Raw genomic sequence first — 25,426 nt, 5'->3', positions numbered from 1 at the left:
TTCCAGAGCTTTCTTGCTACTGCACTTTGCATAACTTCTTATTCAAAACATGTGCCTGGCTGCCTGCCTGCCTGTTTGAAGCTGTCCCTGCCTTGTTGGATGCTGCTGTCACTGTATCTAAGTGAATAAGTCAGGTGGTACAGGATATATTCCTGAGGCCTGGAACCTGACCAGCTACACTGGTGACTTGTCCTGGTAGCCCTTGGGGTGGTTTTGCCCTTGCCAGACATCTCTCAGCCCATGCTGGAGTTAGCAAAAAGGAGGGACTGCTCCTAACAGGCAACCTGGATAAGCCCATCTTCTTTGGGAGGGAAAGGAGTTTAGCAGTATGGACATGGGCTGGTCATGACATTTGGTTTCGGTGTCACAGAGTGTACTGCCATGTTTAATGTACTTTTCTGTAGATATCAAATTTTTTTGTACCTACAGGTAAGCTGCAGCTCTGACTCCTTCAGTTTCCCCTCTACAGCTTTGGGGGTCAAAGTGTGACTCTTGTTTACGTTCGGAGGAACAGAGAAGAGAAATACAAGATATAGGCCCTATTTGATGATTATCTAGAGTGCAAATGATGGTAGTGTCTGCTGCACAGTTACTCTCTAGATGTGATGTATTAGGAGCAGTTAAAATGGACTGAAGGTTGGCGTGGACTTTTGCCTTGGTCCTTCCTCTAATTTCTCAGTCATCACAGCAATACAGACATTGCTCTGTCCTGCTGTAAATGGTTACTGTGAGTTACTTCTCCAGAGCCTGGAGAAGGCCCAAGCTGGAAATGGGAATGTGATTGTAAAAAGCTTCACAGAAGTATTTTCAAGGTCAATGCTAGAGGCGAGTAGAAATCCTGATGTGTTTTATTTGGTCATAGAAAAATTATAATTTATCTCCAAGACAGTAGTAAAGCTTGGTGGTAAATACTTTGATGGAACCCTCTTTGTGGAAAAACAGAGCTCTGGCAAATTAACAAGCTCTGTGGAACATGCTAAAATACTTACTAGTTTTTTTGGTTTTGGAGAATTTGAAGAAACTGAAATATTCATGCGGTGCTGTAACATTCACTATTCACTATTTTTTGAATTAATGTTTTGATATTTTTTTTTTAAACTTTGACGACATTTATTGCAGATCTTTCTATGTTATATTAATATGTACGTAAATAGAGTATTTTTAAAAAGACAGTTTGAAATCTCTAAAATCCCCCAAATCACAGAACTTCAGTCTTCAGCATGGCATTATTAAATTCCAGACAAATAAAGCCTGCAAGAAAGATCTGTCTCCTGAATGCTGCAGGTTCTTTCATTTCGCTCATCGTACAGAGACTAGGAAAGTGAAACTTTGGTGGTGAAAAACACTGTTCTTATTTCTTTCCTCTTAGGACCCAAGGCACGCTGCAAAGATCAGTCCCATTGCAGTGACTTCCAGATGCAGACAGGCAGGTCTGAACTCCCAGCTTGGAGCAGGCTCAGCTCTTTTCTTGTAAAGACAAGTTGGGTGATATACCTGGGAGCTTTCAGAAAAAAAAAAAAAAAAAAAGAGTTTTTATTGCTAGTGAAAGGTAACTGGCTACAGAAAGAGTTACTTCAGAAAAGTGAAAGCAGAACTGAGCTCAAGAAGTATTAATTTTAATCAGGCTAGTGTTGCTTTAACAACGCATACTGAGTCTTTGCTAGTTTTGTGATATTAAATTTGGAAAGTTAGATACAAAAGGTATGTTTTCTAATTAACCTTTACTTTATTAAAATTTCATTCCAAATTGTAAGCAGTTCTTCAGAGTACAGGCTGTTAAGCACTGGCTGGCCATTTTATTTCTTGTTATACTTGCTACTTATCTGAACCTTAACCAGGATTTCTTTATTTGAAATTCTTACCCTGGGAACAGATATTGCTCTACATAGATTGCCACTGATTTATATCATATTGTATATTTAACACCCACAGAATATAATCTGATTGAATGTGATTTTTGCATGACATAAGGTAGGATTTTTCTTTGTATCTAAACAGAAGTTGCAGCAGGGATTAATATGACTCACAAAGAGATAAGGTTTCAGAAAAGAAAGCTTTTGAAGAACGCAGCCACAAACCTGAAACACTGGCACTACTTTTCCACCTGGGAGGAATCTGGCCCAAAACTCGGTATTGACCTCTGAGTTATTGGGTATGGTGTGCATGGTGTTTTCTTGAACGTCTATGTTATGTTGAAGTTGATAAAACTGAAGAGAGAATAGGATTCTATTGTAATGTAGTTTAAAAGTTTTATGATTTGCAGAGATTTTGCCAATAAGTTGGATCATTTTTTTAAGCTATTGGCAGAGTAATAATGAGAAGGGAAGTGTTGTTTAAACAAAATGAAAGAGGTAGGTGTCACCAACATGATTATGAACTCTGAATTACTGCTGTTTTCCCAGCTGCAGTAAATCTGACTAGAATTGTGTGTGCTATGATCACAAACAAAGAGAGAAGAATTCAGACCAAGGTACTGAAAAGCTGCTAATGAAGGACAGAAGCCTATTGAATATAGTCCTGGAGGTGGTGCAAAATGTGAAATGCAAGGTACTGCTTCAGACCAATCTCATAAGATCAGTGGGGCTGGTCTTTCCAAAATGATGGTATAATTTTGTTGATTGAAAGCTTCTTTTGTTTCAGACCAAAATCTTTTGCATACACATTTGGAGGCTTACTACCTTCTTATTTAGACCCAAATCTAAACTATAATATTATTCAGACTACTGCGCTGGAACAAGTAGACATTCACAAATATTTGACTTGGTAGAAAGTAGTGACTGAAAGGGAATTAATGGGTTTTGCACATGGACAAGTAACCATCTTCATCCCAAGACAGATATTTTTGCAATCTTCATCCTTCATTTCCTGAAATCATCTTCCTGGATTGAGGATAAAATTAACTTGTTTAAATTTACTCATACTGTGAGCAGTATAACTCCTATTAATGCTGATGAGAAATGTACTGAACTTACTGGGGATGAAGTTACTTAATTCTCCAAAGCAGCTTGTTTTTTTTTTTTTTTCATGGCTGTGATCATTCCCTTCCTCTACCATAATTATATTCTACGCTATATAGATCTCAGCATTTTATCTTGGAGTTACCCTCTAGTATAATTTCTTTCCAGAAGGATTTCTGTGATCACATCAGAAAATTTCCATTGATTTGGAACAAAAGAAAAAAAAATTAATGAAAATTTTTAACAATTCTATATTCTGTCTTCCCTGTTAGCATTATTTATCTGTGTTAAAAGCTTGAAAAATATGATTTCACATTCATAACTGACTCTGTTATGCTCTTAGTTGAACATCATACCTATGTTTTTGGATTTGCGTACAGCATTTCTCAGACAGGAGTTTAACAATAAAATGTTTTTAACAGAACAGTACTAAAAACACAGGCAATTGCGAAAGATAAACCACACATTTATATTCACTTGAGCCGAAGGTACTTAGAGTCAACCTACTACTGAGTTTCTTGTAATGCAATAAAAATTTTAGTATTACACAATGCCTAGTTTTCTTCTCACTGTTTTTACGTCTAAGAACCTTTACAATTTTAATGTGTTTAAACTTACCCAAAAGCCCAAAACATTTCTTTATTTTATGCTTCTTGTGACACACAGGTAATCTTTAGGTATATTTTCAGGACCTGGGAGTTTATGGAAAATAATCCTGTACACCAGCCCTTGTGAGAGATGCATAGCTCCATTTGCAGAGGGCTGGCCATGGTCCTTGGCACTGAGCCACCTCCCAGCATTGGCTCGTACTGTGAACTGCATGGCACGAAAAGAAAGGCAAAATATATTCCTTGCATTTCTTAAGTTAGTTTTCCTTTAGGTTACAGCTTGAAGAGCAGCCTCACATTTAGGTGGAATGTCTGAACTTGAGTTTGCTTCCTTGAGTAACGGCACTGCAGGCTCAGTGCCTGCGCAGAGCTGCCCATTCCTCCGAAAGCCCTTTGGGCTTAGAAAATGTCTTCACCGCATCAATCCAAAGTATCCCAGAAACCTGGCAGCATCCATTAGCTCCAAAAGCCCTGTTTGTGAGTCTTTCTTCTCTAAAACTGTAAAGGGGGAGAGAAGAAAGCATGTTTTTGGCACAGAAGCTTTTCACAGGAGCTGGCTGGGAGGTTCTCGGCTGTCCCGATAGCTGCACTGGCAGCAGAGTGGTGCAGACTCCTCTAGTACCCCAACTGCTCTCTCGATGGAAAGCATTGCAGAAAAAAAATATTTCATGGCAGGGAGGGCGAGCGTTTAGCCAGCTTGCTTTTCTTCCTCGCTGTTCAGCCTGCGATGCTGGTAACCTCCATGACTACTACCACACTTAAAGTATCTGGCATTTGTACCTGGAAATGCACCACAGGGTATCTTGTGGTATGAAAGAAATCAGACTTCTGCTAAAGAACCCCAGAAAACAGAAAAAACTTTCTATATGTTTAGCTTTTTCAGCTGGAGAAACGTAAGGATACCAATTCCACAGGTTAAAAATCCAGTGGGCAAATAAACTGAGGCTCAAGATGCAATTTTAAGACTCAGTGATTTTTAAGCCAAGCCATGAATTTTTTAGAACTGACTTGTCACCTGTGAAAGATCACTGTTGGCAGGCAGTCAAATAACTGGACCATTACAACAGTATGCAAAATAAAGGCTTACTCAAGCCTGTTCTGGTTGCTGAGGGTGTTTTCTTGATGACTCCCTCAGCCTGACCCTGCATCCTGGATGCTGCTGAAGGGTCCAGCAGGACATGGAAAGTCTATAGATAGCCTTGGTTCCTAATAAGCTTTTGTAAAATAAAACTTGGTAAAGTTTGAGTGACAAAGCAGTGACTCAGGCCTGTACGTAGGTTCTTAGGACCGATCGCAGTGCTCCAGACCAGCTGTGTAACGTGAGTGCCTACAGCAGACCTCAGCAGGTGTGGCACCAGGCTGGTGGTGGCCTGCCTGCCACATCCCAAATGAAAAGGCAGCTCGCCTGTCAGCAGAACATGTGTGCTGCCAATATGCAAGATATTTTACAGGTGGGGTGGACCTAGCTGTTTCAGAGAGGGTTGCTCCTCTGAAGATGGGGCTGGGTTACTGGACTATCCACAGGAATTGTTGCTACTTTCACTAACTAGTCACCAGGGCAAGAAGAAAAGCTGTGTTGAGATCTCTGCCTCATAAGTCCTCTTCGCTTTTTTGTTTCTGTTCTTCATAAATCCAGCAAGGATTTTTTTAGTTTTGCTTTTCTTTAAATGCTGATACATCTTAATCATATGGAGCCCTGATCCTGCCTCATGTCACTGGAAGCTGCAATAATGTAAATGTAGGTGTTTTTAACAGTATTTCTATTCGCTCGAAGCTAAAACATATCTACAAACCCACATAATATATTGTTTTAAATCAGATTTATGCTACAGGGCTCCGATGTTTTCTAAAGCTTCTAGAAAGCAGATAATTCTATATTTTCTTATATTTAGTAGTCTAATGGGATTTCTTGAGTGTTTGAAGTTCTTGAAGTTCTTGAAGTGTTTGGGTCTGGGATGATTTCTTCAGTAAACACAGACTTTACTTTGGGATTGAAATTAATTTTTTGGAAACTATAATATTAGGACTATGGTATTGACACTGTCAATTAAGATGAGTGGCATCTTTTGCACAGAAATGTAATGAAAAGAATTGCTATGATGTATTTCAAAATTACAGTATGATCACTTCTTTTCATTCTCTATAACCATTACATGGCATATTTTTCCAGAGGTGCTACCTAATTGCGTTGTAATTAAATGTGATTCACAAATGGAACTGAAGACAAAACTGGTAATCAGTGAGTCTTTTCCATTCACAGAATCTCTAAAAAGGTGTGTCTTGTAATTAGTTTACAGATGTTTACTTTAGAACAAGTAAATAAAAATTATAATATTTTTTCTTCTCATCATCTGGCAGAATATTTTAGCATATATTTGAGGGGCATAACAATGGTTTTTGTGGGTGGGACAACAGGCCACTGCCAGAAAACATCAGCATAGCCGTAATAGTAATAATTGTTATTTAGAGGATTAAAAAATACAGCCTTTTACTGAAGATAATGAATAGGACCAGATTTTAAGTCCAGAGACAATATCAAAAGCTTGTTTCTGTTTGTACACACTAAGTATAACTGAAACATCAACTGTTTATTGTTTGTGTTGATTGAGTTTACTTTCCCGTGTAAATGTGAGTAAATACTGCTGGGAAACCAAACACTGCTGTACATAGTATGTTGATTAAAAGGGCACCTTCTCGGGAATATTTACAGGCTTCTGTTGTCTTTCTGCTAGAAGGATTTGACCGTGCTTCTGATTTCACTGGCTATAGTCACTCGACTTTTGGGTAACTGAGCAAAATGGGTTGATTTGTCCCCTGAGGTGTTCCATGCCAAAAATCTGAAGAGGCTCAACCTCTGTGTGCTGTGTACACCAGGCTCTGGTTTTGGCCCATTACTCTGCTCATGTGGTACAAAAGAGAGAGAGGCTGTCTGTCACTGCTGTTTTGGGGATGTCCCTAGCACATGAGAGTGCTCATACACACACACACACACACACACACACACACGAACCCAGAGCTGGTGGACTATGGATCTGCCCGCTCCTCCTGCTGGGACCAGTAAAAGGCACACGCTGGCAGATACGATCACATATCATGGTTATAACATGAAGCCTTCTGGCATGCCCTGCTGGCAGAATAATCCGTGGGATTAGGGCACCCATGAAAATAGCTGCTATGTTTCTCTCCCTTTCACCCTGGACCAAAGCCAGACTGAACATCAGTGGGTGGTAGCTAGAGCCTGGCCACTCCTGTCCTCGTGCCTGACAGCAACTAAGTGCAGCAGAGCCTTTTCGGAGAAAAGGAAAACAACTTAGATTTCTTTTTTGTCTTGACTACTGGAAGTATATTTAGCCTAGTCATGCTTAAAGAAGGTAATGATGAGCCATCCTATTTATTTATTGCTTTCTTCTAGAAAATAAATGTTTTCCTTCTGAGTACAGACCCAAGCCCATCCAATTTCTACCCCTCACTCTGCTTCCCTATATTTATCCAACCACACAACCTATTTGAGGCTACAGCCATTTATAGGACTCTTCTTATCTTCCCACACTTTGCAAAGACTGTCTGGAGAAACAAAACAGCTTAAGTAAACTTTGTTTAGGGTGTCTTTTTTTCTTATTCATTTGTTTAAAGGACATTTGGCTGAAATCTAACTTTTGCTTTTTTACAGCTGTTTCTACTCTTTTACTAGCAACAAATCTTTCGTTTTGTGACAAGCTATTTCCAGGACAACCCGTTACGATATGACAGAAAACTACAACTTAAGAGACGAAGAAGGAGAAGAAGCAGATGATATCTTGTAACCCCAGAAATAAATCCTGTTGTCATGAAAAGTATGCCTATTAATAGCTATAAAGATGAAGGAAAACAGGTACGATTTACAATTTTAAAAGGATAGTTGCTAAGCTGAAGATTTTCCTAAGGACTCTGAGCTGCTTTTTGATAGTGATAAGCCACTATCAGTTCTGAAAAATGCCTGGCAATAGGCACTGAAGAAAGAGATACAGCATAGGCAGACAGGGAACACTCTTGAAACTTAATCACATGCAAATTGGAGATTAATAGATTACAACTGACTTCAGTGCACGTGAGGAATATGGTATAAAGCCTTCATGTATCTTCAATTTTAATTCCACAGGAATCTCTTGGTATGAATCATTCTTAAAAAAGGAGAGCTCAAAATTGGGAAGATAGAGCAGAGGAGCTTCGGCTTCTCTGCTAATGAAATCAATAAAACCATTTACAAAGTTGGGGGGTTTGTTACATGCACATTTCCCACTTAGAGGGAGTTAAAAAGTATTCTCAAAGACGAATTGCCCAGCAGGGTCTAGAAGAGATTGCAGGATCTTTGGGGGCCATGACTAAAGTAGGATGTACTGTGCATCCAGCTGCCCGGGCCATGATGGGCTGGAACACTGGTTTGTCCAGGACTGGATGGTCATGTCCCTGCCAAGCACCACATCTCCTTTAATGATAGGTTGTGCATGCCAATCCAGATGTCTGTTTAGGGGCAGAAGTCAAACATGTTGTATTTGCAAGGCATCAGCTTCCTTTATTTTACGATTAACTTACATGGAAGACAGCTGACAGTTGCCAGTTAGAAGTATGGGCTGCAGGTGCGCACAGCACCACATGAACCCTCCTTGATGATATTATCTCTACCATAGATTCATAGTAGTACAGACCTTAAGCCAGAAAGGACCACGATGATAAATTATCTGTTGTACAGTTTAAAAAAGAATCCTTCACTTCTTTGTGCCCCTCTGCACATCTGTGACATGGTCGTAATCAGAGGGTAAGTTCAACTTGGTATTTTTCAAGGTAATATTTTTTATATCCCCAAATATGGTGAGACAAATTTCTTTCACTTTAATTGCTGTGCATGCTAAATAATTAGTGGGAGGTAGGTAGGTACTTACTCATGATACTAAGAGATTAGTCCTTGGTGCCTAAACCAAGTTCAACCTACTTTGAAAATTTGAATACAATGACTTTGATGAGGGTAGGATTGTTATAGAGACAAGCAAACAGTGCAGACAACATTGATCTGGATACATACTTTTTGTGCAACCTTGTCCATACTGTTTAACATCCTTTTCTTTCCCCCTCCCATTATATCAAATGTTAAAATGAGTGCAAATATTTTTTTTCTTGTATCAGGATGAAAACCATATTTGTGGAGTAGTAGAGCATATGGGCTAGATCCTTAGCTCAGGAAAATAACGGATGTGCCACTGCTGTTTTATGCTAGCTGAACATCTATTTCCTGAGATAGAAGGTATCTATCCATAAAACACTTTATTCATCACTGGTAAATGTATTCAAGGATTTTTCTGCTGCAGTTTTGTCTTCTTCTTCAACCATGATATATAACTAATACTCTAAGTCTGTTTTTCAGTTTTTAAAAATAATTTTCTGCTAGTTCCAGAAATTCAGAATTTATGAATTAAAAACCAGACATATTGTCATAAATAATAAAACCGATTTAGGCTAACTGATCAAAGGGAAAGATTCTTATTTTTACAGTAGCATTTCACACATGATTATCAGTAAATTGTTTTTATATGATTAGAACTATGTCAGTTGTGTGTTCACAAATAAAAGAATTGTAATTATTCTGTCTTTTATACAAAAATGAATGCAATAAAGAGATTATGTACATATTCTTTCATAGCAAGGATAACTAATGAAGTACCAACTGCAGGAGTCTGTCAGCTGGATACAGGATGCAGCATGCATTTTTGTAAACAGTTCATTGGTATGTCAACTGCTAGTCTGACACGGAGAGAACTGAACAGTATTTTCCTCAGAAAACATTATTCCCTTGAATGAAATCCTGGCAAAATCTTATGTGGGAGCTGTATTGGTAGGGAAGAGAGACAACACCTCAAACAGACTACTCACAGGCATTATTTACAGCCAGAAGCTAGTCTAGGAGAAAATTTCTATTGAAAGCTAAAATGATACTGCGGTTATTACAATAGCCATTTCCTTCAGTGTATTAAAAGATAGCTTAAAAGACATCTTTTAAAATACTCTTTCCTTGACAAAGAAATGAGCATGTAGTGTTGCACAGACCTGCATTTTCCTCCATTATTGTAAACAGAAGTGGTAAATATACACAATTATCTTCATATTGCAAGCACAGGTTTAGCATATATGAAGAGCTAAAGAGTTGAAAAATGATATAGCATTTACATCTGTTCGGTAATGACAGGAACGTTAAGAAGGAGACCAATAGGACTCAGTCCTCAGTTGATATAACCTGACAGAGCTTCATTGAAATAAATGGAGCTATTACAATTCATGCCAGTAGAGGAGGTGGTCGGTAAGTGCATCACTTGGAGACTTGAGCTTTTCTAAGATTGCAGTAATTGTAAGTGCTGTGGATATTTTTTTCCCCCAGAACTACATATATATTTATATCTTCTGCAACCCACTTGACATCTTATAATATAAAAAAAAAACCAGGAAAAAAATCTTAAAGCTTTCTAATCTGTCAGTCCTTGAGTCCTTTTTCAGGCAAAGCTCTCAGCACTCAGACTTCAGTGAGCTTTCAGCCTCATTACAAACACACTCCTGTGGAAATGAGCCATTGCTGCACACGTAAGTGTGCACTGCAGCTGGTCACTCCTTCTAGTGGGCTGGACTGGATTTCACTTTCATGATGCAGAAGTGAAATAGTGCACTGAAGTCTGCTAAATACCCTATCGCACGCTACACCTGGTAGGTATGCTTGTAGCAACCTACTGTACGTTAACAGCATAGATTCTCCAAGGAGGCATCTAACTGTATGTAATTCTTAAGTATTCTTGTGTGTCACTTAGAAGTATCTGGATTTCTTTTGATCTTGCCTTTTCTCTTTTCGGAAAAGATGACCACAAAAATGTACCTGGGGCCAAAAAGTTTCACACAGAGTTTTATCGGTGACAACTACCAGTGGCAGGGCATAATGGTCCTGTATGCCAGCATCTCTTGTCTCAGTCAACCATATGCCAATGAATGTTGACCAGTGTAAGGCTGTGTGAGGACAGATTTAAAATAAAAAGCCTATGTGTGTTCCTTACATACTATACATGCTTCTAAAATTCATAGAGCTTCAAAGAATCAAAGTTGTTGAAATCCTGAGTAACGGATTTTGAACACATCCTCATGTATAATGCATACTTCTGATTAGGCTTTTGTGCCTCTGGATGTCACTGTTGTTTTGCAATAATATAAACAATGTTACATGACAAAGCAACAAATGAAAATCTTATAATCGTCACCATCTTATGTTTGGTAAAAAGTACAAAGCTGAATACACTGGCAATCTAAGAGATACCATTGTTTCAGTGTAAGGGATGAACAGCTGAATAGGTAAAATGCTTACATCAGTTTAGGTGAAAAGGAAAAAGCCCTATACATTTTTTGCTAGATGAAAATCAGCTTCTCTACTCTCCCCAAATGCATTCCTTTGGAAGGACTTAATATGGAATATGAGCCTTCGTTGCCCTGATGTGGCCCTGTCAGACTGTGTAAAGGGTTTATTTGGTAAGGTGGTTTATTTGAATAAGATGCAGTGGTGAAATGTGCGAGGAGGAGGTGGGTAAGTGTCAGGGACCATGTGATGCCACTGCTGCTCACGGCTGCTCAGGAGTGGAGTGGAGCTTACTTTTTGCAAGTAAATCTGTTACGCATTTGTTACAAAACTGGAATCAAAAAGAAGGGAAAAAATCATATCTTTCTTCTTTTGCAGTCTCTTGCTCATGAGAAAGTTCTGAAAATATATATAAAATAATGGAGATTTAGTGATTAGGGAGGGTATTTTCAGAGTAATAAATTGCCGCAGTCACCCCACTTATTTACAATAAAATGGGATGTCTGTATGCACTGTGTGCAGAAAGTCTTTCTTGGAAGAAGGAAGTTTTGTCAGAAACTTGTAGGGCTAGTGGGGTATGACAGAGAAATAAATAAGACAGTGTACAATTTTCTAAATGTCTCTGGTATTTAATTTTTACTGACAATTCAATAGATTAGAGAGGCTTTGCTTGAAAGTATCAAATTCTAAACAAAGATGGAAATAGAGGACTTTCATCAAAAAAACAGAACATATTTTATGTTTTAGAATCCTTGAATTTCATTTGATCTCAATCTAAACAGGAAATTTTGCCTGAAGAAGCTCTAGGACTTTGTGATCAGGAAACACACTGGCATCCTGTATTTTGAAGTCAGTAGCCATTGACTTCAGTGTGGATAGGTTTTCTTCTTTACAAGTGAATCTTATGGGATCCCACTCTCAGCCAGTGTCCCTCTGACTTCCATGAGCAATGAATTAAGGTAGCCAAGCTACTTTAGAAGTAGAGTAATGTGTCCAGGTATGTCTGAAGTATTCTCTGCTATTATTCCTCAGCTAGACCACAGCAAACGTATTAAATCATTCATATACTGTAAAGGAGATGCTGCTTTTAGACTGTATCTTCCTTCTCCCAGTAGCAGGGAGCTAATGTCATATTATGCTGTGTGGGTGGGTTTTCATTCTTTTCTGTATTTTAAGCCTGCAGACTAATATCTCACACATTTCTTTTATGGTTTCAAACTGCTCCCATTATGAGCCTGATTAATAAGGCTTTATGAACTAATTAATACGCCTTTATCTATGTGAGCTTTTATCTTTATGTGCCCGAGTGCTACAGTAATTCTATAATATTACAGGAAGCTATTTATTTTCAAATGAGCGGTGTCATCACGACCTTTTACCATGTGGGTAAGTCAGGGTTCTGGCCTGCTCAATACATAGCGGGTAGCTCAGACTGTTCAGTGCCAGCTGTAAATTACAGGCTGATCAGAGGGTGTGATGACCTCTGTTCCTTCATGAGTATGCAGCAGTTCATTGTCCCAAACACAAGTGACAATGGAGTTCTCAAACACCGGGAAGAAGAATGAAACAGTCAGTTGCTAAAGTAGTGATGGCAGCAGGAGCACTGATGAACGTGCTCACCGGCGAGGGAGTGTCTGGGTGCCTGGATGCCCTGATGGTGCCTGTGGCTGGACCTCCTGGACACCCAGGGACATCTCCGGGTCTTCCAGTTACTCTACCCAAGATCCTCTGCAGGGTGTGTTTTGGGAGGTGACAGCGCCAGGCTGGTGGGGGTCTCCATTTCTGATCTGTGGTTCCCCCAAGCCTAGTATCTGCACTCACTGACTGGGCAGCAAATACTGAGAACTCCAAGCGCAAAGGAAGAACGTGCAGATATTTACATTACCGTAGTGTATGAGGCCTCAGTAGAATGTGGGTTAGGCGAAGACACAGCGGGAATTATTTAGAAGTATTTAGTTCCTGATATTGAAACCATCCAGCTTCTCAGGTCTGTATTTCCTTTGAAATGACTGGACCTTGTCAATAGCAAGATGCCACTGCAAATAATTACACTTAAAGGAAATGAGTTGTTTTGATGACAAATTCATCTCTAATAAAGAAACTTAAAGTAAATGCAGTGATTTTGGAAGGTTACTGGAAAAGCTGGGAAAATGGAACTGCAGTCTCCTAAGTTTCAGTCCAAAGTCTTATTTTCTGAAAAAAATGTTTTCCATTTAAACATTTTTCCTCCTCTCTCAGTTCAACAGTTCAGCCTTGCATGGCTGTTTTTTTTTTCATGACTTTTTGCTTCATCCACACACATTTGAAAGACTCTGCTGCTTTCCAGGCTGCAGTTCAGGTAGTGGTTCTCTAGAAAATCTTTAGCTTGTATTGGCAACTAAGGTAATTTAAAACACCACAATAATATTAATTGGAGAGAATAAATATTACAATTATACTGCTCATATATGAAAAAAACATTTTTTTCCCTCTACTGTAATTTCAAAGTTATGGATAACTTTAAAAAGATCATTATATTTGTTTCATGAGCTGTTTTGATTTTGATTCTTCAAAAGTGCATAGGGTCTGATTTCTTTTAGAGTTAGAACTGATCAGACTTCCATTAATGTTAAAATATCAAGTTCTGGACAATTACACAAAGGGATTAAAAACTGTAGTGTGGGAAAACATTCACAAAAGGATGGAAATGAATTTATGTGGTATTTCTGTGACTATCATACATGCTTTCAAAGGATTTCTATTGTAATTCAAGATTAGTTGAGCATAAGTTAATGGACTCTTAAAGTATTACCCAAAGCTTATTATGATAGACTATAGGAGCCTCTTTTTAAAATGTTTTTTAATAATATCAACTACAAGGTCTCTGAAGACATGGTATTTCTAGGCTTAGTGTTTCTTCATCAAATATTAAAATAGGTCAAACAGTTTTGCTTCAGTTCCTTTTCTGCTCATTCCACCGCTGTAGCATGCATACCAAATGGAGTGTATTATGTAGATTTACCAACTGTTGAGTTCCCTGCTTTGTTTCATTATGTTGTTTATTTTGTAATCTAGACCGAGAGTGGAAGAACTACAATTATATGCTGAGGAAACTTGATATTTGCTAATTCCATAAAGTTAAGGTCATCTTCTGCAAGAATGAGTGAATAAATTACTTGATCAGAATTCAGTTTTGCAGATGCAGGTAAACTGTGATGAAAAGACTGACATGAGAACAGATGACTCAACAAGGTTCATAGTTGCATGATTAAACTACTAATATCTTGTAGTATAAATTACAGTATAACTCTGTGGATCAAATTATGTGTTTTCCAGGGAATATTTGCACTTTTCAATTAGCATTTGGCTCAATTAATGGCCTCAGAATTCTGTTTTTAAGGCCTCATAGTGAAAGACAACCCCCACAATGCAAATCCTCCTGCATTACTTTCCAGCTGAAGAATTTCCCACACCCCTTGTTTTTTTTCTGAGCAGGAACAGCTATGTGTAGCATGTCTGAAGCTTGATCCCATAAATCTGTCATTAAGTTTGTACAAAATTTCACAAACACTCGGCAGGGATCAGACAGAACAGGGCCATATAAACACAGTGAACTATCAATTACAAACTTAGCTTCAGTGAAGTATAAAGGAATGTAACCCTTCAGACCTCTTTTATTTAAAAACTGAAAGTACCAAGTAATGCAAAGAAATGACATGTTTAAGGTGGATGTTTAGAATAGAATTAAAATCTTTTGTTGTTTCAGAAATGGAGATGCATAAATTTTTTACGTAATAGCTGGCATGGAAAACAGATTCTTCAAGCATAAGTTGCAGGGAAGACATGAAAGTGCATCACTTTATAAGCTTATAGTTCATCGATAACATTGTTAAATGAATTTTCATACCTTTTGTTATACAATAGCAAAACGCTACTGTCACTGATTTCATCAAAAGCAAAATCTGGCAGCAGAACTGTTGCCGGGAAATACATAAGGCTAAAGAAGCATTTGGCAAGTTTGGGTTTGATCTTAAGCAATCTAATATTCAGCAACTCAGCAACTTAGGAGGCTGATTTTTTTGGCTTGAAAACTGTTGCAGGGCTTGTATGGAGCAACGTCCTTGATCCAGGAGCAGGATCCACGAAGAGTATGTCAAGTATAGTTTGGAGTCTGCAGACTAAAATTATCCATGAGTCTTTGATTTGATTTTGATGCCAGAGACAATCTTTGCTCTGATATCCATGCCAAAGACTGTCAAGTCCTTGCCAAATGAAAGTAAAATCATGTGTTTCAATGTGCCCCTTTCGACAGTGCTGGTGCATCATTATCTTGGTTTACCTTTTCTTCTGTGTATATGATTCTGTTTCTAGCAATTTGAAATACTTATCATTATGACTTCAAAGATGCCTTACTGTTAATGATATATTTCAAGATGAGTTGCTAGCTGTTCTGATTGAATTTCTCAGGGTATCACTTTGAACAAACTTAGATTTATTGATTTTAGTAGCTTGCCGAGGAATAAACTTCCTGATTATCCTCTTGTCATTCAAATCAGTCTCAGATTTATTTCCTCTCAAAGCACTGCCAAATAGGGGACAAAATAAAACTCATTGTGTTAATGGTGACTGCGAGCAGCAAAATAAAACAGTCATTCCTTAGGAAAGGGCTTGATCCAACATCCCTGCAAGTTACTGCAATGCGTCTTTTGACTTGCAGAATTTTGGATCATGGTGTAAGCATGCAGACTCAAGCAACTAGCAATGTCTACAACTCCATCTTTTTACTACCTGCCTTGTTACTTCTTGGTTGCAAATTGTGGCCATGATTACATTTCAAGAGCTTTTGTGAAAGTGTTATAGTTTCTCATAGTTGTGAAGTATTTTTCAAATTTCGGGTAGCTCTAAAATAATTAATGATTGTAAGATAGAAAAGTGAATAACCTGAATACTAATAACTGTAACTTTATTTTTTAATCAAATTTTTAATATTAGGAATTTGCAAAACTACTTATGCAAATGAAATTGCCCCATCTCACTGGCTGTAATAATCCTGCTCAATTATGGTACTGCTAAGACATACACATTTATCAAGTTTAAATAAATGTGTGTAATTCTTCAAAGGCTTTGTGTAATTGCTTCTGGATTTGCCATCAGCTGTACTTGTCTTTGTGATTGTATCTGTACTTGGTACGTTTTCATGTTGTAATTGTATGGTAATTGTTTGTGATTGTATCTATGAGGGTTTTATGCAGTAATTTTGAATGGCAATTGTCTGATTGTACCTTTCCTGGAAATTTTAGTGCTACTTTTTCCCAGGATGTACTTGCTAACAAGCAATTTACATAGACCAATATATACTAGACTGAACATTATAAAAATAAAATGGGAGGGCATTTCCACAAAGATAACACTTTATGAATTATAAAAGTGAGTAGTTTAGGTTTTTTATTTAGTGGTCAGCATAATCTGCACATAAGTGCTTCAACATGAGGTTTACACCATGATTAAACTCAGAGAAGGGATGCTGTGAATATGATAGCACTTTATATCACACTTTTTCTCCATTAATTAGTTCTGCATTACCATGTCATGTTTGACTGTGTTAATAGCCTCATAACGCATACACAAGGCTGAGGCTGAGGCCTCTTGCCAAGACTCTGTATGGGCGGGTAGACTAGCAGAGGGAAGACTTACAAAACTTTTCAGAGTATTACCTTTTCCTTTCACTTATCTGGCAGGTTCTATGTATGCATATTATGCAGCCTCACTGCTTAATAAAAAAGTGGAGTATCTACGTAGCGAAGTACTGATTAACAGAGCACTCAGGACTCCACATCAGACTGATCAGGCTGGCCCAAGTCACGTCTTATCATCCTGAGCTTCTTCTGGTACCAGCAGTTTCCCTATATATGTGAAGATAGATGTCAATTTTCCTTGTACAAAGAAAAATGTTGTTGCAAATTCTGCTTCTATTAGCAAATATAGTACAGCCTAAGCGTAGCCTTTACACATTTCTGGTGAGGATTTGGTACATCCTTCAGAAAATGGGGTGATCAGTTTGCAAGTAAAGAACTGAAAATGTGTGGTCCACAGAGATTGTCTCTAAACTATCAGGCTCATCCTAGAAAGCTGTCCTGCAGCTCCTCTTTAGGAGGGATTGGGAATGTCTTTTATGTTTGGATATATTGCTTAGGGAAAATGTATTGCATGGATTTTTGTTTCAATGCACTGATGTTGACTTTTTGGTTTCAGACTACCTAGCTGCAGTGATTCCCAAGGATCTGGGGAAGGATCTGACCATTTTATAAAGGAGGCAGAGACATATGCGCCATGAGGGGACTGAAAGAAGGTTGGGGCTGTGTCACAAGAGCTCTGGAGACCTGTGACTTGCTCTGGGAGAGTGAGGTGGATGGGAAGAAGTGATTGGAGAGGTTAGTGGGTCCCCTTACCATCATCTCTCCAACTCTTTCTAATCCCTGGGCAGCCTCAGCAGCAGTGGGCTGTGCAGGACAGAAGTGTCAATCCTAGTGCTGCCACAGACCTAACGACTCCTGTATCCTCCAACACTGTCAAGGCAAGATGCCCGTCTTCCCTGTCAGTCTTCCGGTCCAGATAGTTGCTTATATTGCCTAGACATAGTATCTACACAGGCTACAGTAAATGGAAAGTTTTAATTCTGGGGCTGATGAAAAAAGAGACTGTAAACAGTACTGAGAAAATGCTTTTTTATTTTTTATTTTTTGGAAGTCAAACTAGAAATTTATCCCCATAAACAAATGGTGTTTGTTGAACCAAAAAGAATGTTTTGGAAACACGAAAAAAACTTTAAAAATCCTACAACAGTCCTGCAATTATTTTAGATTAAACTCAGGTATTTCGCTTGAAATGACTTTATCACATTCAGTTGTTTTGTTTGCAGATTTTAAACCCCTTTACATGACATTTTTCTTTAGCTGAAGTAAATTATGTAATAATTTATTCTAGTTCCAAACAAAGAATTGAAAACTGTCAACACCATAAAATACTGCAAGGCATATTTCTGAAGCAAACTGTTTTCTTTCAGAGATGATGGAATGGTAATGCTTTGATGCTTTTGATCTCTGTCCCACTTTTTATATTCACAAACATTTGCTGTACTTGCTTAACAGTTAAAATACTTGTGGTCTTCCTGAAACTCTATTTTGTGGGGCACTGACTGTGAATTGCAAAAGGAAAATTGCCTGGATCTATCTTTTCATTCACAGGATATCTGTATTTACTGTATTCAATCAACATCATAATTTTTCTTGTAAGGTATTAAGACCATGTAGAGCACAGTGATAACAATCATAAATCATGGAGAGGGTATCCAAATGAAGATACTTAATTTAATCATCCAGTACTGACCAAAGCAAATGTCACTAGCTGATAGGAGTAAAGGTGCATTTTATTTCCTTAGTCATTAGCATGTGTAAGAGAAATGAAAAAGAAATGCTTTCTCATTTTGAAATTGCTGGAGCATTTTCTTGAAATTTTGGATACCTTTTCATTGTTATGCCTTTGTAAAATAAATCATGGGTAAGCTTTCCTTTAGCTTTTGTAAGTTCACAGATGCTAACCTCACAAAATATTACTGCAATAACCCAGATTGGGCCTCCGCATAACAACCTATTCTCTGCACTATGACTTCAGCATGTCTTTGAGAAAGATTCTCAATCTTTATTTAATGACTTTGAGTGACAAGGAAGCTACCACAGCTCTTGGTAAATTATTTCAGTTAGCTGAGGTTATTTACTTTCAGCTAAAAATGAGCACCTCATTTCTTTGAATTTGCCCATCCTCAGTCTCCCCTTGGTCATGTTATTCCTTCATCTGTTAGGTGAAAGATCCCTGTGTAGTATTATTTTTTCCTCTTTTTCCTGTGTAGACCTTGAACTACTACATTAAATGCTATTTATTTAAAAATACAAATTCTACAATAACCAGAATCTGTTGCTTGCTACCTGGATGTCTTGAAAAGATAGCCGGTCAAAATGGTAGATTCATACTTTGTTTTTCATATCATTTTACTGCTAATTCTTAATGAAAAATTCTTGCCTCCCTGCATTTTCCCATAAATATAGCATTTGCAATATAATCTATAACCAGAGTAATACAAATTACAATTGAGTTCTTTCCTTTCGCTTGTCTAAATAAACATTGTTATAAGCATCCCGCAAAGTAAGGGGAACTTTTCCTGTTAGGTGTTCCTTCAAATTAGCAATGTATTTTTCAAATGTAGACACTTTAAAAAAGTTTGTATTTCAGCTGTGAGTTAAAAGGTGTAACAGCTGTTTTTTGGATCAGCTAGAAATGTTGCTTCTTAATCCTCTTCTGGGATGACTAAATGTATGCTCAGGTCTGCAACCTGGGATGCTTTCCTGTGTCCCACTGACCCTAAAAGGAGTCTGTGCAGGTTTTAAGGTTGACATCACTGAACATCAGGTGACTCGTACCCTTTCAGAAAAAGCTGATTCCTAGCCTTCTTTGACAAAGCTCTTCTTTCTACAACCCATTTATATTATTAGACCTTCCCTATACTCAGCTTTAGCTCCAAATATTCAGTCAGAAGACTCAAGTGGTAAAAAAGTGAAACTCCATGTTGGATTGTGACAAAAGGTTTGTTATTTCTTTGGTGGAACAGTTTTTTGTAGTGATCCAGCAATAGGTTTTGTACTCCAAAGTTATTACCAGCTAGAACAGTTAGTGAGTGTGCATTTACTCATGTAAGGATAGAAGCACTCAAAAATGTTGTATATCAATATATTGATCAATGTGTAAGCTCCTCTTTGTAAAACCTAGCAAGCAAGTGTACAACTACTAGGCACTCCATGAAATCAAAATGAATTTTCAAAATTTTTTTTGTTTACTTGTCTTTGTTTACATGCATTTTCTGCTATACTATTAGCATTTCACTGTAGAGGACTATATGAAAAGTTTATTTGTAAAAAGTTTGCAATGATTGGTAAAAACATGAGGTATGAAATGGTAAAAAAAGAAAAGGGGGGGAATTGTAGAGGAATGAAGCTGGGTTAATTAATATTGATAACATACAGCTGTGGGTTGGCTGATGTAGATAAGGTGCAGGTGTGGCTGGTTCTGTTAAGTGTAAAGACCTTGTTGCAGTCAACTAGTTTGGAGAGTGCTGTGACATTTCACCAGTAGATGATAGATTTTTTACACCTATTTTTTTGGATAAGAGTATTTTTAATGGAAGGAAACCAGAAACCCTTCTATTTACAGAGAACACTTCTTTAAAAATCTATTTTTCTTTTTGTACTTGAACATGGCCTTCCACTTCTATTACATCTTATGAACACAGTGATATAGAAAGGCTTAAGTGCTGTATCTGTGTGTCACCTGAAGTCTTAACACAAGTACTTAATGTTGGAGACAATTAGTTTGATTTGACTGTACTCAATTAAGTAGGCATTACCCGATTAAAAAATTCATGTTCATGAAATAAGATTCAGATAATCACTAGTGCCTTGTTTGTAGCCATTATGTGATATATCAATACTATGTGATAAAGAGCTTTAATGATTTATAACTTTTCACTTCAATTTCTTCTGCCGAAGAAAAACAGCTTGAGAAAGACTGGTAACTCTATTATAACTCAGTAGCTTTGGGGGTTTTCACATTCTTTCTGCTCGTTCCTCTGTGCAATTTCTCACAGGCACTCTAACTAATGATACAATCTTTTACAAGGTAATCAGGTTGAATTGACTTTTTTTTTTTTTCCCCAAGAGAGAAACACAGCTTAAAAGCAGAGCCAGGGCCAGCCACAGTGGATGGGCAGGCATTTTCCTGGGAACCATCCAGCACCAGGAACTTCGGTGTGGGGTGGATGCCAGCCACCCCTTTGCTCCTGTTAACTGTTCCCAGGAGAGCCTTGCTATAAGCCGGTTCCATCTAGGTAAGTTTGGTAGCAAGCATTCTGGATGATTTGTGTTAGAGCATCTCAAGGCTCTTTATACAGCCCTGGAGCCACTAGGAATTTTGAGGCTGTGTGTGAGCATGGTCTGGATGCACAGAATGACAAATTCTAGGCTCATTCCATAAATTCTGGTGTATGAAATATAATTTCACCTGAGCGCTCACATATGGGAGAAAAAAGCTAGTTCATAGTCAGGAGCACTAATTTTAGAATTAGATTTTTTGTTTGCATATTTAGGAACTTGTTTTCCTCATTTTTATGACCGCTAGATTTTGAAAAACTCTCTGAAACCAATGCTCCAAAATAAGTTTCAGGCTTATGGATTATTATTTTTTTAATAAATAATTTTTATTTATTGGTTTATTAACTTTGAGAAATTATGGACTCCTTTTCTGTTTCATCATTGAATGTCAGTGGTAGGGAATTCTCAAAATATTTTTTTTTATAGATTACAATATTTAGATGTTTGATTTTTAACGTTTTTCTGACATGTCTTGATTTCAGGTATGTGAAGTTAAGTAAACCTGCTACGCTCAGCATTTTCTTAATTGGTTGATGCCACTTCATTTGCATAATGTGATGAAAGATTCTCCTTCCCCTTAGAGACTATTCATTCAGTTCTGACATTGCTTGTATTTTTTTAAATAATGACTGGCTATTCATTTTTCACATCTAGTGTTTTTTCTGTGCCTCTGCTTTTTTCCTCAGTGCTGTCTAATGGTAGATGACAAAGGTGGATGGAGGCAAATATCAAAAGATGTCACCAGCCCCAGCCCAAGTTAGATCTACTCATTCAGTGGCCAGAATTCAGCAATAAACCAGCAAAAAAGGGATTTCACTGCAGGCCATTTGTGTTAGCAAATGCGGTACGAGTGAACCATGAATGATGAGCAGGCAAGACCAGATGTGCTGTTTAAATGGATTAGGTGGGCCAGTTAACTATTATCAGGAGTCATTGCAATTCATTTAACTGAACCCGCTCTTTTGGCAGTGATCCCAATAAGCAGACATTTAATTGTCCAGAATGCCTGTGGTAGATAAACGATTTCAGACTAAATATAATCTACTTCTAATCTGTTCTGTGGTTCCCTTAAGCATAAACCATCCTTACTCTTTTTTCAAAGGTATGAATAACTTGAAAGCACTGGTTTTACTGCTTTTCTCCTATCTGTGGAGATAGGTGCTGTGGGGTTGCCTGAGAAAGAGCGTGAAGAGTAAAGCAGCGCATAAGGAAAGGTGTGCCACCTTTCCAGGGAAAACTTCAGCACCTAGTCGCAGTAATAAATCAGGCTCTTCAACAGTAAGTCTTGCCTGAATAGAAATGTCTCAGAAGACTCAACCAAAGATGTCAGGATTTGTAGTTCTCCACTATTTAGAATTTCCTCAAACCACTGGGTCTTCTGAAGCTTAGCATCACGATGAATTGGAAACAATACAGACTTCCTACATTTCTCAGATGCCTAGAGTCCAGTGAAAAGAAAGGAATTAAACATTCATGGCTAAGAGACTCTGGAGAGGTTTAAACCTGTGCTTTCTGAATTGTTAATATAATTAACACTGAAGAAGTTAAAACCCCGCAATAGCTCCAAACATCTCAAAGGTGGAACTGTTTCTGGAGTCTTCTGCAGACTTCACGAGATCATTAACCAGTGTTGGTGTGGAGGCTGTATCACTTCGCTGAGGCTTGTAGCCATGCGGTTGGACTATGGGAGCTGTAAGGGGTCAAATGGGGTTCAGAAGAGTAAGCACAAGGAGGGAGACATCAGCGGAATATGGAGGTTCATGTGCTGTTGTGTTGCCTTCTAGGAAAAGAGGATTTAGAGTTTTGGTGCCTATTTCCAGGATCACATCTGTGTTTTGCATCCATCTAGCATTATCAGCAGACCAGAAAGCCTTCTACAGCAGCAGTCTGCATCTGTCCTCTCTGAGCAAGGTGGACTAATCACTTGCTTCCCCTACATGCTAATTGCTGGTGTTACCTAGCCTGTTGTCCAGCAAAATATGCTTTGTTACAGGCTTGAACCTTGTGTGGCCAAGAAAGGAAAAAAATCAGTGTCTCACTTCATGTAAGACATCTCTAATCACTTGCTATGCAAAAGATGTGAGGCTTTAAAAAAAATATTAAGAATAGTAGTTTTACTTCCTTTCAGATCACTAAACCCACAAAATTTTTTTGCTTGAATGAGCATATAAGGGGGTTGCTGTTTTCCATGTGTACTACTTTTGAAGCTTTTATCCCTTCTTTACCTAATAGAGAGTCCTGAAGATGAAATGGAACACCACGTATAGCATTCCGGTCACAAAAATAGCTCATATCCACTGGTTTGAAGGCCTGGGACTCCACAGAAATTTCTACCATGTGAAGTAAATTTCACTCTTTTTCAGGTTATCAGCAAAAGGACTTCTGAAACTTTGCTGTGTACAGATGCCCAAGCCTCCTGTGGTGTCCTGCACTCATAGATCTGTGTGCTTCTTGGAAAGTAGGCAACTTCCAACCTGACAGAAACAGCTTCTCCTTTACACTTCACAGCTGACTGTGCTAAGAAGCCCATGTTCAAAGGGAAAATAAGCATCTGCCTGAAGAGTGTGTATGTGGCTGGTAACAGAAAAAAAGGGAAGAAGAATGTAGGTTAAGAGCTAAGCCAAGTTGAGACTCAATGTGGGCGCTTGGTTTTTGACTGCTGACAGACTGTGCAGATAGAACTTTGTCAAGTAATAAACCTTTCCAAGGAGGCTGTGTCCTAAATATCAGAGTGTTTGCTTGCAATTGTTTGGACACGTTTACTGAGAATAACAAAGAACTTGCTTACTTTAAGTGGCAACAGTAAATTATGTATTATAGATTCATAGAATCATGTATGTTCACTGACACTTGATTACTTTATACTAATTGGTTTAGTAAGTACCAATTATATCCCTAAGTGGTTTTCTGAATGTTAATGTGTCAGCTACATTCCTCATTTTTGTATGTATTTTGTAGTTAGAAAATGAAGCAGTAAGACTTCTCTTTCATACCTGTTAGTCATCATTACATTCTCTAGTAAAATGGTGTTTCAGATGTAAAGATATTTGCAAACATTTAGGCTGAAGTTCTCAACGTTCATGTTAACTGTTCACCCATTATAGGTAGAAGCATATGGAGAAAAACCATAAGATGAAGTTATGAATAGAAAGTGTTTTATACATTGTGTGTGTGTATATATATATATAAAAAATATATAAATAAATAAATAACACCCCCCCAACATTGGCTGACTAATTAATAGAAGTATAAAGGCTTCATAATGACCTTAGCTATTGATACAGCCTAATTCAATTCAGGAGCCATTTAGTTATGCATCGTGTTACTGGTTCCTCAGAATAGAAGTGGTCCCACTGGTATTACTATAGATGTTTGGTTGCCTTTGTATGCTGAAGATTTTTCTGCTGAGGAACAATATTTTGCTGAAACTAAGTCTTGCAGGAATATATCAAATCCAATGAAAATACAGATTGTTTCAACAAGAAATGTAAAACCAGTTTTGAACTGACATTTGGAAATGAAATGACGATCGTAACTTAGTTTTGCATGGAGATTTGCTTCATTTTATATAAAAATGAAGCAAAACAAAACCAATATGTTGTAGCAAAACATTGATATGAAATGGCAATGATCAAGTCTAGACTTCTCATGCCTGTTTTCTGCTTAACTTCAAGTACTAAAATATTCAGCCTCCCCCTTGACTGTTTTGGGAAACACTATGAATGTTTAACATCCACAAACAGCTGAAAAGGAACAGCAATTTGCTGGTGCAAGTAAGTATTGAATACAGATATTTCTGGAAATGTTATGTATGTATTCTACATATGATGGTGCAGATGAGGCTAGCCATAAGTGAACTTGTTTGCACTCCCACAGGAGTCTAGCTGCAGTAGAACTGAACACGGTGTGAATTATTTTATCCTGCTTTCAAACTGCTTGGCTGCTTTTGGCACTCATGCTCATGTATTTATGGCTGGCCTGAGGATGTACACGCTGCATGACAGTATGCAGCACAGCCATATATCCTTATTCAACGTTTAAGCACGGGAGTAGTTGTTACTCTGAGATGTCAGCTGATTATCTCATAGAGAAGCTGTCATGGGGATTGTATGCTGTGGAATTTACATTACTATCTTAAAATACTATGTAATTTCTTTAAGTTAAAGGACACTGCTAGGTTAAATCAACATCACATTTCAAATTGTATGTCTGTCTTCTATTCTTAATGTGTTTTGAATTGACAACTCTGAATTTATTTTCCATTTGAGTTATTCTCTGGCTATCACGGTTTGCTTTTATGCTAAACTCTGGTCCTTCGCCTGTAAATATGTGATTTCTCTTTGCTCCTAAGTGACTGTGTTTTAAATTTCTGAATAAACAGTCAACATAAAAACATATGCTAAGTGTTTGACTGGAAGAATATAATTTCACTTCAAAATCCTCATTTCAGGAAGTCCCACTGCATGTTTGTTTTATTCAAAGAAAATCTGACATTCCAACTCAGTGTAACCGTAGAGTCTCCACTCCATTGTTACTATTAATTTT

General features: G+C 37.8%; 1 long non-coding RNA gene across 2 annotated transcripts in view; it reads left to right on the top strand.

The window, feature by feature from the left end:
- The window catches only part of LOC130145872 (uncharacterized), a 97,387-nt gene extending 73,913 nt beyond the window's left edge, over positions 1–23,474 (top strand). The window contains exons 4-8 of one of the 2 annotated variants that reach the window (XR_008820713.1): positions 7,236–7,436; positions 8,726–8,843; positions 17,157–17,335; positions 20,670–20,838; positions 23,245–23,474. This is a non-coding gene — a long non-coding RNA (uncharacterized LOC130145872). The remainder of the gene's footprint in view (positions 1–7,235; positions 7,437–8,725; positions 8,844–17,156; positions 17,336–20,669; positions 20,839–23,244) is intronic. The other variant, XR_008820714.1, reaches the window with a different exon arrangement.
- The last annotated feature ends 1,952 nt before the right edge of the window (positions 23,475–25,426 follow it).

Source organism: Falco biarmicus, chromosome 3, assembly GCF_023638135.1.
Source record: "Falco biarmicus isolate bFalBia1 chromosome 3, bFalBia1.pri, whole genome shotgun sequence".
NCBI classification, from domain to species: domain Eukaryota; kingdom Metazoa; phylum Chordata; class Aves; order Falconiformes; family Falconidae; genus Falco; species Falco biarmicus.
This window is presented reverse-complemented; position numbering and strand designations above follow the sequence as displayed.